This window comes from Humulus lupulus, chromosome 7 (assembly GCF_963169125.1).
Source record: "Humulus lupulus chromosome 7, drHumLupu1.1, whole genome shotgun sequence".
In the NCBI taxonomy this organism is placed as follows: domain Eukaryota; kingdom Viridiplantae; phylum Streptophyta; class Magnoliopsida; order Rosales; family Cannabaceae; genus Humulus; species Humulus lupulus.
The window spans coordinates 122,919,399-122,933,094 of NC_084799.1; positions in this window are offsets into that span (position 1 = coordinate 122,919,399).

Sequence of the window (13,696 nt, forward strand, 5' to 3'; positions counted from 1 at the left end):
AAACATCTTTATGACCGATACAAAGAGTGTTTTGGGGATTACCAGAGTGGACAGCTATGGTTGGACCCACTACACTAGCACATTTGTAATTAGTTCTAACTTGTGTTATTTATTTATTATTTAATTATTGAGATTAGTCCTAAACTATATATATATATTTTCTTTGGTTGTCTCATAGGTCCGATAAGCATTTAGGAAAAATATGCGCTCTATTTTTCTATTCTCTAAAGTCTCACAATAGAGTCGTTATCCAAGTCTAGGTCTTATGTGTTGAGTACATCTAGTGTAGAAAATTGTCCATAACATTCTACGTGCTCACAGACATCCTAGTGTGTTGATGATTAACTTGGAAGATCTCGATGTGAATCTCAAAGTCAACAAACAAGGATTAGATGTTCATTATTTCATATTAAAATATAGCGATGACACTTGATAGACTACAAGAGATATGGATGTAAATCTTATCTCTTTGATTTAATGTATAAATATATATATATATATATAGTATCTTGACATGGTTGTAGTCAATAAATAAATTTTTAAAACATTGCGCTGTGCATCTTGTGTGCTCTTTTTTTTACCAACAATAATTATAGCATATATAATGGAAGATAACTCATTTTGTGCATTATATTTTGTTTCCACCTTCTCTTCTTTATATATATACAGGTAAAAGCAACGTGCAATGCATGTTTGTTTAGTTTTATTTAGAAAATATATCATTTTATTTTTATTATATTTTTTAATTATCATTTAAATTTTTAATAAATAAAAAATATCATATATTATAAAAGATTGACATAAATATATTAAAAAAATTAAGTCAAAATATTGCCTATAATTTTAAAATATATATAATATGATAATTTTTATTTAAAAAAAACTTATTGAACTATGAATTCGTTAAATACACACTTTTTACATATAAAGATATGGTGCATTATAGTTTTAAAGTAAATTATTTGATGTTGTTTATTAGTTTGAAATTTAGTGTTCATAATAGTTTAAATTTTGGTATTTTTTATGTTTTGATTTATATATTATATATGGTGATTCTAGTTTAAAATTAAATACTATTTTTTCTAATTTTCTTTTATAAAAATATTAAATATTCAAAAATTTTAATTTAAAACTATGAATTTAAAATGTTTATTTGATCAAATTTTATTTATTTTGTTTAAAAAAATTTAAATCCAACAAAAATTTACATATAAATATATATTATTTAATTAATTGCTAGAGCAATTAAAATAAGCAATTTCTCATTAAATAAACTAAACGACAAAATAAGAAATATGTGTATTTAGGTCTTATGTCACTATTATATATATGTTTGGAAAAACAAGACATATTAAATGACAAAATAAATACTTAATAAAAGAAAGAAAGAAAATAATAAATTTAAATTTATAAATATTTTTTTGTTATACTTTTTGAAAATATAATTGACAAAGTAATTTAAATACTTTAATGTAAAATTTTAAAATATGTGATGAAAAATTATTATGACTTTCTATTTTTTTTTAATTTATTTACCTTATTTAGATGATTTTATTATCTTTTATTTATTTTTTTAATTTTATTTACCTTATTTAGATGACTATAAAACTAATAGTGTTAAAAAACAATAAAAAAAATGTTAAATATAATGGAAACCAATAATTTTCGTTAAACTCACTTTTATATTTCTTCTTTATAAGAAGTGTGTAGATAACGAGAATTCTTAGTTTTAATGGTTTTTTATTTTTTTCCGTTAACTTTAACGAAATATTCTTATATTTAACAGAATATTCTTGTATTTAATGATAGATTGTAAACATGACTTAAACTTAAATAAAATTAAATAAATAAATAATTAAACAAATTAAATAGGATATTTTTTTAGATATTTTACAATAATAAAACCATACATTTTATAACTTAAATAAAATTTAATTAAACTTAAACTTAATATTATATTAAACATATAATATATAATATTTTGTTGTCACTCTCAAATTCAAAAACTAGAATAAACATAAACTTAAACTGTTATCCTCAAAATTTCAGTTTGATGATGTGGCAATCAAAAGTGACAAGTGGCAATGCATGGTCAGTAAATGGCACATTAATAATCAATAAATGTGTTGGCTCTTCGGAGTTGTGATAAAGTGATCGGACCGACCTGATAGAATTTATGTCCGACCGGTGAAGATTTTTGACTGACCAGAGAAGTGTCATGCTAGACCAGAGATGTGCCATGTTAGACCAGAGAAGTGTCATGCTAGACCAGAGATGTGCCATGTTAGACCAGAGATGTGTCATGTTAGACCATAGAAGTGCTTGCCCGACCGGAGGAGTGCTTGGCCGACCAGTGAGGTGCTTGGCCGATCAGTGAGGTGTTTGGCCGACCGGTGGAGTGCATGGCCGACCGATCAAATGTTTTGGCCGACCAGTTTTTCTCTAAGGAGTGACGTCGACTTACTGAACAGATTATTATTATGCAAGCGAAGTTCCAGCAACGGCTTAGACTAGAATCAGTCGTGCCTACGCGGAAATCTCTCAGATTATTCCGAAGAAGTAGTGTATTGTTGTATTTTAAATGTTATTATTAATTAAATATTGTGAGAGTAACAGAAAGGACCCGGTCAAAGGGAATATCTAATGTACGATCCATGAGCCTATAAATAAATGGCTCATGGCATCATTTTGAGGGATCTGATCTTTTTAGACTGAGTAAAACTCTCTAGTTTGGAGACTTTGGGACTATTACTTGGGGTATTCTTGGGGCATTTTCTAAGAGAGTTTAGAGAGAGAAACTATGTATTTTTCTACTTACACTTAAGAAACTCAGTTGGCTCAAGTTCATCTGATCTTAAGTGTAGGATATATATCACAACTCCAAGTGGATTAGGCTATTACCAATAAATTGGGGCTAAATCACTATAAAATTATATGTGTCGTATTTTTCTCTTGAAGGTTCATTGTAGTTTTGACGTCTACTCGTCGTTGGCCAAAATCGTGGTCAACATAAACAAAAATAAATAAATTAATTGATTAAAATAGAATATTTTAAAGATGTTTTATGATAATTTAAATAATTAAATCATATTTATTTTAAAATAATAAATGCATACATATCATTTTTTTTATTTTATAAATTTGTGTGATAGTTTATTTTTTATTAAGTGATTTGAGCTTTCTTTCTTCATTAAATTCACCAAAGGACATTACGAGATACATTATAAACTAAAAATAGTTGATGCATGTATAATACTGTCTACACTATGACTTTTTCTATTCTTATTTTATTTCTATTATCTACTTCTTTTTAAATATTATTGTATTTTATATATGTTGACGCCGTTTTTCGTCAACTTAGAAAAGAAGAGCAATTAAACAAAATATACCAGAGGAAATAAATACTATGGACATAATTTTTTACGAGGTTCAGCAGTTAAAATCTGCCTAGTCCACGAGTCTATGTTATTAACTTCTTGGAATTCTTTGATAGCTTTTTGGAAGCAATTGACCAGAGTTTTCCCAATATCAATTTTCCTCTCTTACAAATGAATTGTCCCACTATTTATAGAGTGGTTTATCGAATTTCTTCCCACAGATCTCAAGAAGTTATTCTACAAATCAATAAAAATAATGCCATTAAATGCATACAATTATCACGTACACGGTAATATCCCATGATATTTGGGATTTAATAACAAATTACATACAATCCCTTAAACATAGGGATTTTTCAACAATGAACAAGTTCACAGACAGCTGATGAGCTTGGATGCTAGATTCACATGCCTTCAAGACCATTTGTCTATTGCGAGCTCATCACCTTGGTTCACCTATGCTCCCAACAAGTAGTGTTGACGAAATCATCCTCTTCGAGCTTACACATCTCGACCTCGAACCGTCTTGTTCGAGGGCAGGAAATAAATCAAGAAGTTTATACAAGTGTTGAACCATTGCCATTACGAGTTGCGAGCCTAACTTATAACCTTGGACCACCTCCGAGACTACGTAGTTCCCGAGCTTACCAAGTCGACCTCGTCACTTACTGCTTAGCGAGACTATCTCTAATTTGCTAATCACATGACGATTGTGCTAATCTCGAGCTTACACCTTATGAGCCTTAGTTTCGAGATCAAAAATTCCCATTCTCAAAATCTGGGTGCAACATTTTGCCCCCTCAAAAGTATCAGTTCAAATCCTATGAGAAGGAAACGTTTGAACTGCTTCTATAAAAAACTGAGCCACTTAATATACTCAAGTGTGGACATGCGTCAACCATGGGTTGCTCAATCAGAGTACTCAAGTACCTTTTCACCATACCCACATCTATTTATACCTGTCAACTTTGGCCGCCATCGCCACATTTGCACCCGACCGTTCGATTATATACCAAATCCTACCAATGGTCCAGATCAGTTTGACCCTTCACATTCCGTGGGGCCTATAAATATGCCCATATTGTCTTCCTCATTTTACTTTCACATTTTGAATTTTCAAAGAGAAAAAACCACAACTTAAAAAATTTCTTTCAACTTTGCATGTTTTCCAAGCCACAGAAACAATCTACCTCCAATATATTCGATACGGTGAGGTCCTCCCTGTTACCAACACTCCAGTCGACGATTTCTTTGTACCCGCAGACATTTGTGTGTAAGTACCTAGTCTTCACCTTGCTTTGTTATATACGTATTTTTACGTGTTTTTCTACTGTGATAATGTATTTACTAGGAATGTGTTTACTAGTTTCTAGTTCTAGCTTTTGCAAAGTTGTGTATCTGATATTACACAAATTTTTGACTAAATTTTTTTGAAATCCCGGTTCTCAAACCCAAATTTAGTGCAAAAAATACAAATGTAGGACTTTTTTTAGACTATGGGTAATGTATCGTGTAGACCAAGAAATGGGGTTATGAATTAGGGTTTTAAATTGCACAAATACCAAAATTATCACCTTTTGGGGTAACCGACAACTTTTCCCCTGAAAATATGGGATTCTTAAAATGAACCCACACTTTCCCACTCTCGCGTCAGATACACGCTCGAAGCCCGAACTATACAATAGTTCGGGGTTCTTCCTTGAATTCGTCCTGTCGTTTCAAGACCTCGGTCTCGATCGAGCTTACTCCATGATCTTGAGCCTCCGAGCTCGAATCACCAAAAATCATACTCTGATTTCTTGTATGCCTAGCCTTCACCCTTTTCTTTCTTGCTAGATGTCACAGAATTCTGAGAATCGGTGGGGGTCAGTGCTTGCAATCCCTTGTTCTCCATCAACTCCCAGTCCAAAATCTCCCTTCACTTGGAACCAGTGACTGATACGCGAGCACAAAGTGAGGTGCAAACAAGAAGATATTCGAGCCCATTTTCAACGCCAGATTGATGAGGTCGAGGAAAGAAAAAAGAAGAAACTTTGGGTCACGATTTATCCAGATCCATATCCCGAACTCAGACCTATCCCTCTCGATCCCAAACTCAAAGTCACTGTTGCCTTCGAGCCTAGTGTACTTTCCTTTTCTCTGATGGAGGATTATTCAAACTCCTCTTCTACCTCGCAAGTTGCTTCCATTCCTACCATCATGGAGGAATTCTTTGAGGCTGAGCATTATTGGCGCTCGATTACTTCAACGGGTCAAATTTCTAACATCCTAGCTCGCCATGGCTTGAGACTATCTGGCACGCTGATGTGTCGAGCTGCAACTCCGAATGAGCGGAGCTGCTACGCCCTGGGTGATGGCCGACCTGATAATAAGATTAAGCTCGTGGCCTAGAGTTGCGAGCATATGAAGGCAAGGGCTATTCTTCCCCTGAAATCCTTTTTAAGGATTTTTTGGACTTTGTCGGGCTCGCGCCCTTCCAACTTCAGACCAACTCCTACATGGTTTTGTCCACCCTCAGGTCGCTATACCACGAGCTAAAGTGGGAAGGACCTTCACCAAGAGAGATTATCTATCTCTTTTTCTTGAAAAGCAACCCCTCCCAAGCTTGGGGAGGAGATGGCTTCTACTATCTATTGAGCTACCCAAAGGAGAAGAAGATCTTTGAGGACATGCTGAATCATCCTCCCAACTTCAAGCTGGCTTTCTTTTGGACGGACGACCTTTCTCCCTCAAAGTTCTATTTGTTCCAACGAATGCGTAAGTACACATACTTATTTCTTTTTTCGCTCGATTAATGATTAGGCTCGAACTAATGACACATATATATTTCTTCATCCAATTATCATCATCCCACACCCTCGGACTCAATGGCGGAGCACAAAAAAGCTTTGCTCCAGCTGCCGTACGGTAGGCGCTCCCTGTCTTATCTTCTTCATGAATACAAACTTCGAGCCTACGACCTCCTAGAGCAGGACCAATCGACAGAAGATGTCACTTACCATAAATACCTTGAGTGGGAGCATGTGCCTCTTCCCACTTAGAAGCTACCTCCAAGACAAAGGTCAACAAGCTCACAGGCCCACTCCCCAGTGGCTCGTCGTCATGAACGCCCGTGCTCGGGAAATGAAGCAAACGACGAGGCTTCGAGCTCGAGTGGTGAAGGTAAAATCATTCTCAGCTCGGCTATGTGGTCCCCCTCTCTGCTAAAGCATAAGCCTGATACCCTGATCCTATTCCTGGATTCCAAAGATAACTCCCATGTATGGTCTTGGGTAGATGAGAGAGTTCATAGGTTCGATAGTTTGTTAGGAAAATTCCAGACTATGTATAGTTTAAATGAAGTCTGGGATGGGGTCGCCGTTCAATATGGTACTAATGACTATAGATACCTTTCGAGGCTATCACCCACATATAGGGAAGGGACTCCCCCAACCTCCTTTGAAGATAGGGGGATTACATGGTCACCGAGCACAAGCTTGGGGGAGTGTTCCAGTTAGGTTTCTTTTTACTTTAACCTTTGTTTCTTTTTGTAGTTCAAGCTTGTTAACTAATGTGTAACTTGTGTGTATGTAGACGATATGGAGTCTAATCTCAACAACGTACTCAACCACCGCTCTGGAGCGAAGCAAAGCAAACGTCCGAGGGCGTCGCAGAGAGCGGGATGCCATTCTAAGTTCGCGAAAAGAACCGAGGCGACTCCTCCAGCCCCGGACTCCCAAGGCCCGAGCCATGCTACTGCTGTAGACCTTGAGGCCAAGGTATATGCCGAGGTCACATTCTCCCCACCTCCTGCCCTTCAAGCCTCTCAAAAGAATGTGCCAGCCCCAAAGAAGCTGGTTCCCACTCAGGAACGCCTGCTGTCGATTTCGACTCATTCCACTGAGTATGTGATCAAAAATGCCGCGGGGAAACACAAAGCCACTCTGGCTCGGACGTACTATCTTGAGTTGGCCAGAGTTTCAGCAATCTTGGCACTCCTCAATGGAAATTCCTAACCTCCTGCCAATACACCAACACCCTTTATGACAAGGGTAGTGAGCTCATCTCCTTGGTAATTCTCTTTACTTTGTCATGTTGTCTGTTTGAGTTTATTCTGTATGTGTTCTAACCCATTTTTTTTATGTACAGGGCCTTGCTGCATTTTCTCATCTCAATTACAAGCTAAACAATGAAGTCCACTCGAGCATGTCCTATGCTCAGGAGTCAAAGAATCTCCAGATCAAGCTCGCAGACGAACTTAAGGCCACAAAGTCTGAGCTCGAGTCAAAGCTGGAAGCTAAATATTTTGAGATCAAGGAGAGGGACTCGAGAATCAAGGAGCTTGAAGAGTTGAACGCCAAGCTCGAGGAGGAAAAGAAAGCCACTTTTGACATAATCGAGGGTGAGAAGGCTCGCCTTCTCGAGGAGTTCAAGAAAAAGAAGGATCATATGGTTGATATGGCCATGTACCGAATTTGGGCCAACAATGCTGATCTCGATACTAGCTTTCTTTACACTCTTGAAGAGGAGTTCCTGGAGAGGTGGCAATCTCGACTTGATGCGGAGGACGCCGAGGACGAGGCAGAAAAGGTGGCGAAAAAGCTCGATGCTGCCGAGGGGGATGCACCTGCTTCATAAAAGTGAGGTCATGGGCTGCGTCCCATTAATATTTTTGTAATAATAATTTTTTTTATTCATGCCCTTGGGGCAAAGACAATTGATAGCTCGCTTTAAGGGCTATTTTATATTTGTTCAAACAGTCACTTTAGTATATGATTTTCTTTGCTCGAAAACCTTCGCACACTTAATTTTACATTAAGCTTTTACTTAAACATTTTTTCTTTACATTTCTGGGTTGAAATATTTCGAGCATATGATATTAAAGGTTTGCTTTTATGTTTGTTTATTTGTACAAACGCATTTGTTGGATTTAAGCTCGAGTTTCAATGCATTCATACATAGTTTACTCGATGTATCCATGTCCGACCTCGTTATTTGTCAAGGTTAGACCTTACTTTTACCATGCACTCGAAAGAACTTATATGGCATGTAAGATAGGTAGTTTAGTTATAACTTTCTTTTCTAGTCACTTTTCCTCTTCCTTGAGTAGCTCCCCAAGGTTGTGAGGTCAAAACTATCTTTTTGCAAAATATTCTAGCCTTGAAGTAGGTTTATTTGTACTCCAACAATATGTCGATTAGTTTTAACCGGTTTGTTCAAAACTTATTTAGGTCGTGTCTAGTTTGTAATCCATGCACTTGTAACTTTGGTAATTTGGTTATGTCCAGATTATATTAGCTCGCGTATCTGGTCATATCCAGACACTTATAATTTTGATAATCTGGTCATGTCCAGATCGTCTTAGCTCGCATACCTGGTCAAATCCAGACACTTTATGAATTTGATAATATGCTTATGTCCAGATCGTCTTAGCTCGCGTATCTGGTCAAATCTAGACACTTTATAATTTTGATAATCTGGTTATGTCCAGATCGTCTTAGCTCACGAATCTGGTCAAATCCGGACAGCTTTAACTCGCGTATACACTTATAACATCTATGTCGAGTTAAAGGTCTAGACATTTTTGTTAGTTTACGTGTATACTTAACATTTTTATGTCGGGTTAAAGATCCAGACATTTTTATTCTATGTTATTTATTTGTTCAAACTGATGCCCCCTTAATATCCTATGAGTGTGACCATAGGTTATTAAATTAAGAGAGTTTGCAAAAAATACAACATTTAGTAAAGAAAATAACTTTTGATCAAAGTGGAACACTTTATTAACAAAAAGTATGAAAAATAAACAAGCTTGGTTACAATAAAACATCATTCCTACACTTCTGATAGTAAGGTCGTAGATGTTCGCCATTCTAAGCTTGCAGTACCAATTCTCCGTTCAATCTCGCCAATTTATATACCCCAGGTCAAATAATAGACTCGATCTGGTAAGGTCCTTCCCAATTAGGTCCGAGTACTCCAGCAGACGGGTCCCTTGTAGCCAGGAATACACATCTTAATACCAAGTCTCCCAATCCGAATTTTCTATCTCAAACCTTTTTATTGAAGTATCAGGTAGCTTGTTGCTGATATGCGTCATTTTTTAGTTGAGCTTCACCTCGTCTTTCTTCAATAAGATCTAGACTCTCTTCGAGCTGGGATTGCTTTAAGACCTGATTGTAGGCGTGGGTCCGAATTGTGGGTATTTCGACTTAAATTGGCAACATAGCCTCGCATCCATATGCTAGGGAGAAGGGAGTATGCCCTATTGAAGTTCGAGCTGTGGTTCAATAAGCCCACAAAACTTGGGGTAACTCCTCGGCCCACCTTCCTTTAGCCTCCTCCAACCTTTTCTTCATGGAGCTTTTAAGGGTTTTGTTGAGTGCTTCGACCTGGCCATTTGATTGTGGATGGGTGACGGAGGAGAAGAATTTTATTATCCCATTCTTTTCACAGAAATGGGTAAATAAATCACTGTCGAACTGGGTACTATTGTCCGAAACTATTTTTTTGGGCATTCCGTATCAGCATATAATGTTTTTTACCACAAAGTCAAAAACTTTTTTCGAGGTAATTGTTTCCAGGGGTTCGGCCTCGGTCCATTTTGTGAAATAATCGACTGCGACCACATCATACTTCACTCCACCTTTGCCTATTGGCAGCGAGCCTATAAAATCGATTCCCCACACCGCAAATGGTCATGGGGAGGTCAGCATGGTTAGCTCAGTAGGTGGAGCTCGTGGAATTGAAGCAAATTGCTGGCACTTATCGTATCTTTTGACATACTCGAATGCGTCTACCTTGAATGTGGGCCAGAAATATCCCTATCTTATCACCTTTTCGGACAGACTATGCCCCCAGTGTGATCTCCACAAAATCCTTCATGAATTTCTTCTATAATTTTCTTTGCCTCAGGTGGAGTTACACATCGGAGTAGTGGCATAGAATATCCTCTTCGATACAACCTTCCTTCCACAATAGTGTTTCTTAGGATCTGATACATCAATTTCTGAGCCTTATTCCGTTCTGCTGAGAGAATGCCAGTTTCGAGGTAATCGACTATTGGGGTCATCCAGGTTGGTTGAGAATCGATCATGCATACATCTTCTTCGTCAGGCTCGCTGATACTCGGGGCCGATAGAAACTCTATTGGGACCATGTTCAGAGTATCGACCTCGCTAGTCGTAGCGAGCCTGGCCAATGCGTTTGCATTTGATTTTTTTTTTCAGGGAACTTGCTCTATAACATAAAACTTGAACTGTCCGATTGCGGCCTTTGCTTTCTCTAAATATGCAACCATATTTATTCCACAAGCTTGATATTCCCCTAAAATTTGGTTGACCACTAACTGTGATTCACTATAGCAGTGTATGGCCTTTGCTTTGATTTCCTTGGCTATCTGAAGTCCTGCTAATAATGCTTTGTATTCAGCTTCGTTATTAAACGCCTAGAAGTTGAACATGTTGGGAATTGTGCCCTGAAAGCATATGTAGTAAACACTGTTTTATGAAATAAATAAATAAATTTAATTTGTTATGCATAAATTTTATGGACTATATTATTCTGTGCTAATATTATGTAAATATCAGAAAATTCCTAAGTTCATATATGTGATCTCAAACACGTATTGGTATGGGAGGATTATGTTTAAGATAAATGAACTTGAATAGTTCGCAGTAAAATAAAGTTATGGAATCTTTAGATTAATTACTGCAAGTATGGTCCACTAGTATTATGAATGCATGTGATCTAGATCCGGATCACTAGTGTGGTAGGACACTTTAGTAGATGTGTTTTATATAATAGAGAATATATAGAACTGGACCAGATATGTTTATTAATACTTAGTTAAATACCGTTTCGAAGTATTAATTAAATATATCAACTGATGATCATATACAAATAGATCTTAATCCTGAAGTTACTATGAACTCCTGTTTATGTTATATGATTTCTTTGATTCACTCGTTAGGGTCTGTCAGAATGATCAGGCTAGAAACTTTTGTTTTGGGAACTCATTAATGTAGATGGCTGGGGACATAGTATACAGATATGGAATCTACGCCTTCTTGCAAGAGATTGAATAATGGTTCTCTTAAGGGTTGACTTTTGGGACTGAAAGGTTATTGAGCTCAAATTCGTAATTTAGTTATGAATTAACCTTCACTAGTAAGGTCAATGGTACTTAAGGAAACAAGAGATAATTTAAAGGGTAAAACAGTAATTTTATTCCCGATTAATTATGAACCATTATCAGAGGGTCAATTTGTATGCAATAATTATATTAATGGACACTTTATAATTATATAGCACTCAGTAAATGAAATGTCTATAATTACAAGAGTGCAATCTCATATTTATAGTGGAATAATCATGAGATTAATAAATTAAGATTATTTAATTAAAGAGTTTAATTAATAATCTCAAATTTATTGGAGCTTGGAATTATAGGTCCATAAGTCCCCATAGCGACTCTATCAACACTATTCAAGGTAAGAGTTGATATGAAGGGAAAAATAGTTAAAAGACATATTTAAGAAGAAATTTGTTCTTCGGGCCAAATATGCAATTATATGATAATAGTGATTAATTAATTAATTATAAATTAGTTGTAGTTAACAAAATTAATTAATATTTAATTATTGTATAATTTTTGAAATTAAATTAATTTTAAAATTTAATTAATTAATTAATTAATTATAATTTTCAAAATTATAATAAATTAAATATTTATTTTAAAAAATATTGGATTTAATTAGTTGGTAGAATTAATTAAATATCTTTATTTGAGTGGGAGATAATAATCTGATAAGTTCAAATTGGATTTGAATTTAAGAAATTAATATTTATTCAAATAATTAATTATATTTGATAATTAGTTAAAAATATATTTAATTTAAATTTGAATTCAAATTTGAATTAGTTACCAGGTTGTTAGATCTTATTCGACAAAGTAGTTTGAATAAATAATTAAATAAAATAGAAAAATCAAATATCCCTAAAAATAGGGGTGGTACACATGCACACAAAGTCCATGGACTGTGTGTGGCGTGTACTGCTATTTTTCAGGGATAGGATTTTCATTTTTATTTAATTAATTAATTAATTAATGGATAATTCAAAAAATTAGTTTTTGGATATTTTCATTAATAAAATAATTAATTAATTGAAAAGTAAACTGTAAGTTTGTTACAGATTTATATTTTAAAAAAATTTGAATGTTTTCTTTTAAGTATGACTAATCAGAAAATATACAGAAAACCAAGACAACTCAGTCTATTCGCTTTGTGAAAAATAGAACGATATTTTTCTCTTCCTGAAAAATAAAGAGCCAATTCCCAGGCCTATTCTCTTGATCTCATGTGTTGAGTACATCAAGTAGAATAACAAAAAACTATCCTTCATTCTCTAAGTGCGCACACACTTCTTGAGGTGTAGAGAATGTTGTGGAAGATCTTAGTGTGAGTACCTGGGAGCAGCTTGGATAGGAAGATCGTTCTAATTACGAAAAGATAGCAAGGACGCTTGATAGGCTTCAAGAGGTATGCTTTCTATTCTTAACTTGCTTATGATTAATGTATGTACATTAATGGACCCGCATATTTAAAGGTAGTTTAAATATGTTACAAAATTTTTGTTGTACATTGGGCCAACCCCACCACCTTTTCATTGCGTATTAGGAAACTCGTTCCTAACAGAATCTTACGGCGGAATAAAAATGACTTCCCATTGGAGTGATTAGTATGATTCTTGCCCCCGATCCATTTTCGTTGGAGGATCCATCAACATACAGTTTCCACAGCTCGCGGGCTGGGGTTATAACTTCGTCGTTAGACACTCCGGTACATTCTACGATGAAATTTGCCAGAGCTTGTCCCTTTATGGTCATTCTCGGATGATATGTGATCTCGAATTGTCCGAGTTCAACTGCCCAATTTAACAATCTCCCAGAGGCTTCTGGTTTAGATAGAACTTGTCGTAGTGGTTGATCAATTAAAACATGAATATGGTGTTCTTGGAAATAACGTCGAAGCTTTCGAGATGAGTGGATTAGGCTGAGAGCCAGTTTTTCCATTAAAGGGTATCTCGATTCTGCTCCCAGTAGCCTTTTGCTGACATAGTACACTGGTTTTTGTACCTTCTTGTCTTCTCGGACGAGCATAACACTAATGGCGTGCCCGGTGGTAGAGAGGTACAAGTATAAGACCTTTCTTGTGATAGGCTTCAACAAGATCGGTGGTTCGACGAGATGTTTCTTTAAGTCCTAGAATGCAAGCTCGCATTCCTCTGACCACTCAAAATTTTTGCCCCCTCTCAAAAGGTTGAAGAAAGGAAGACAA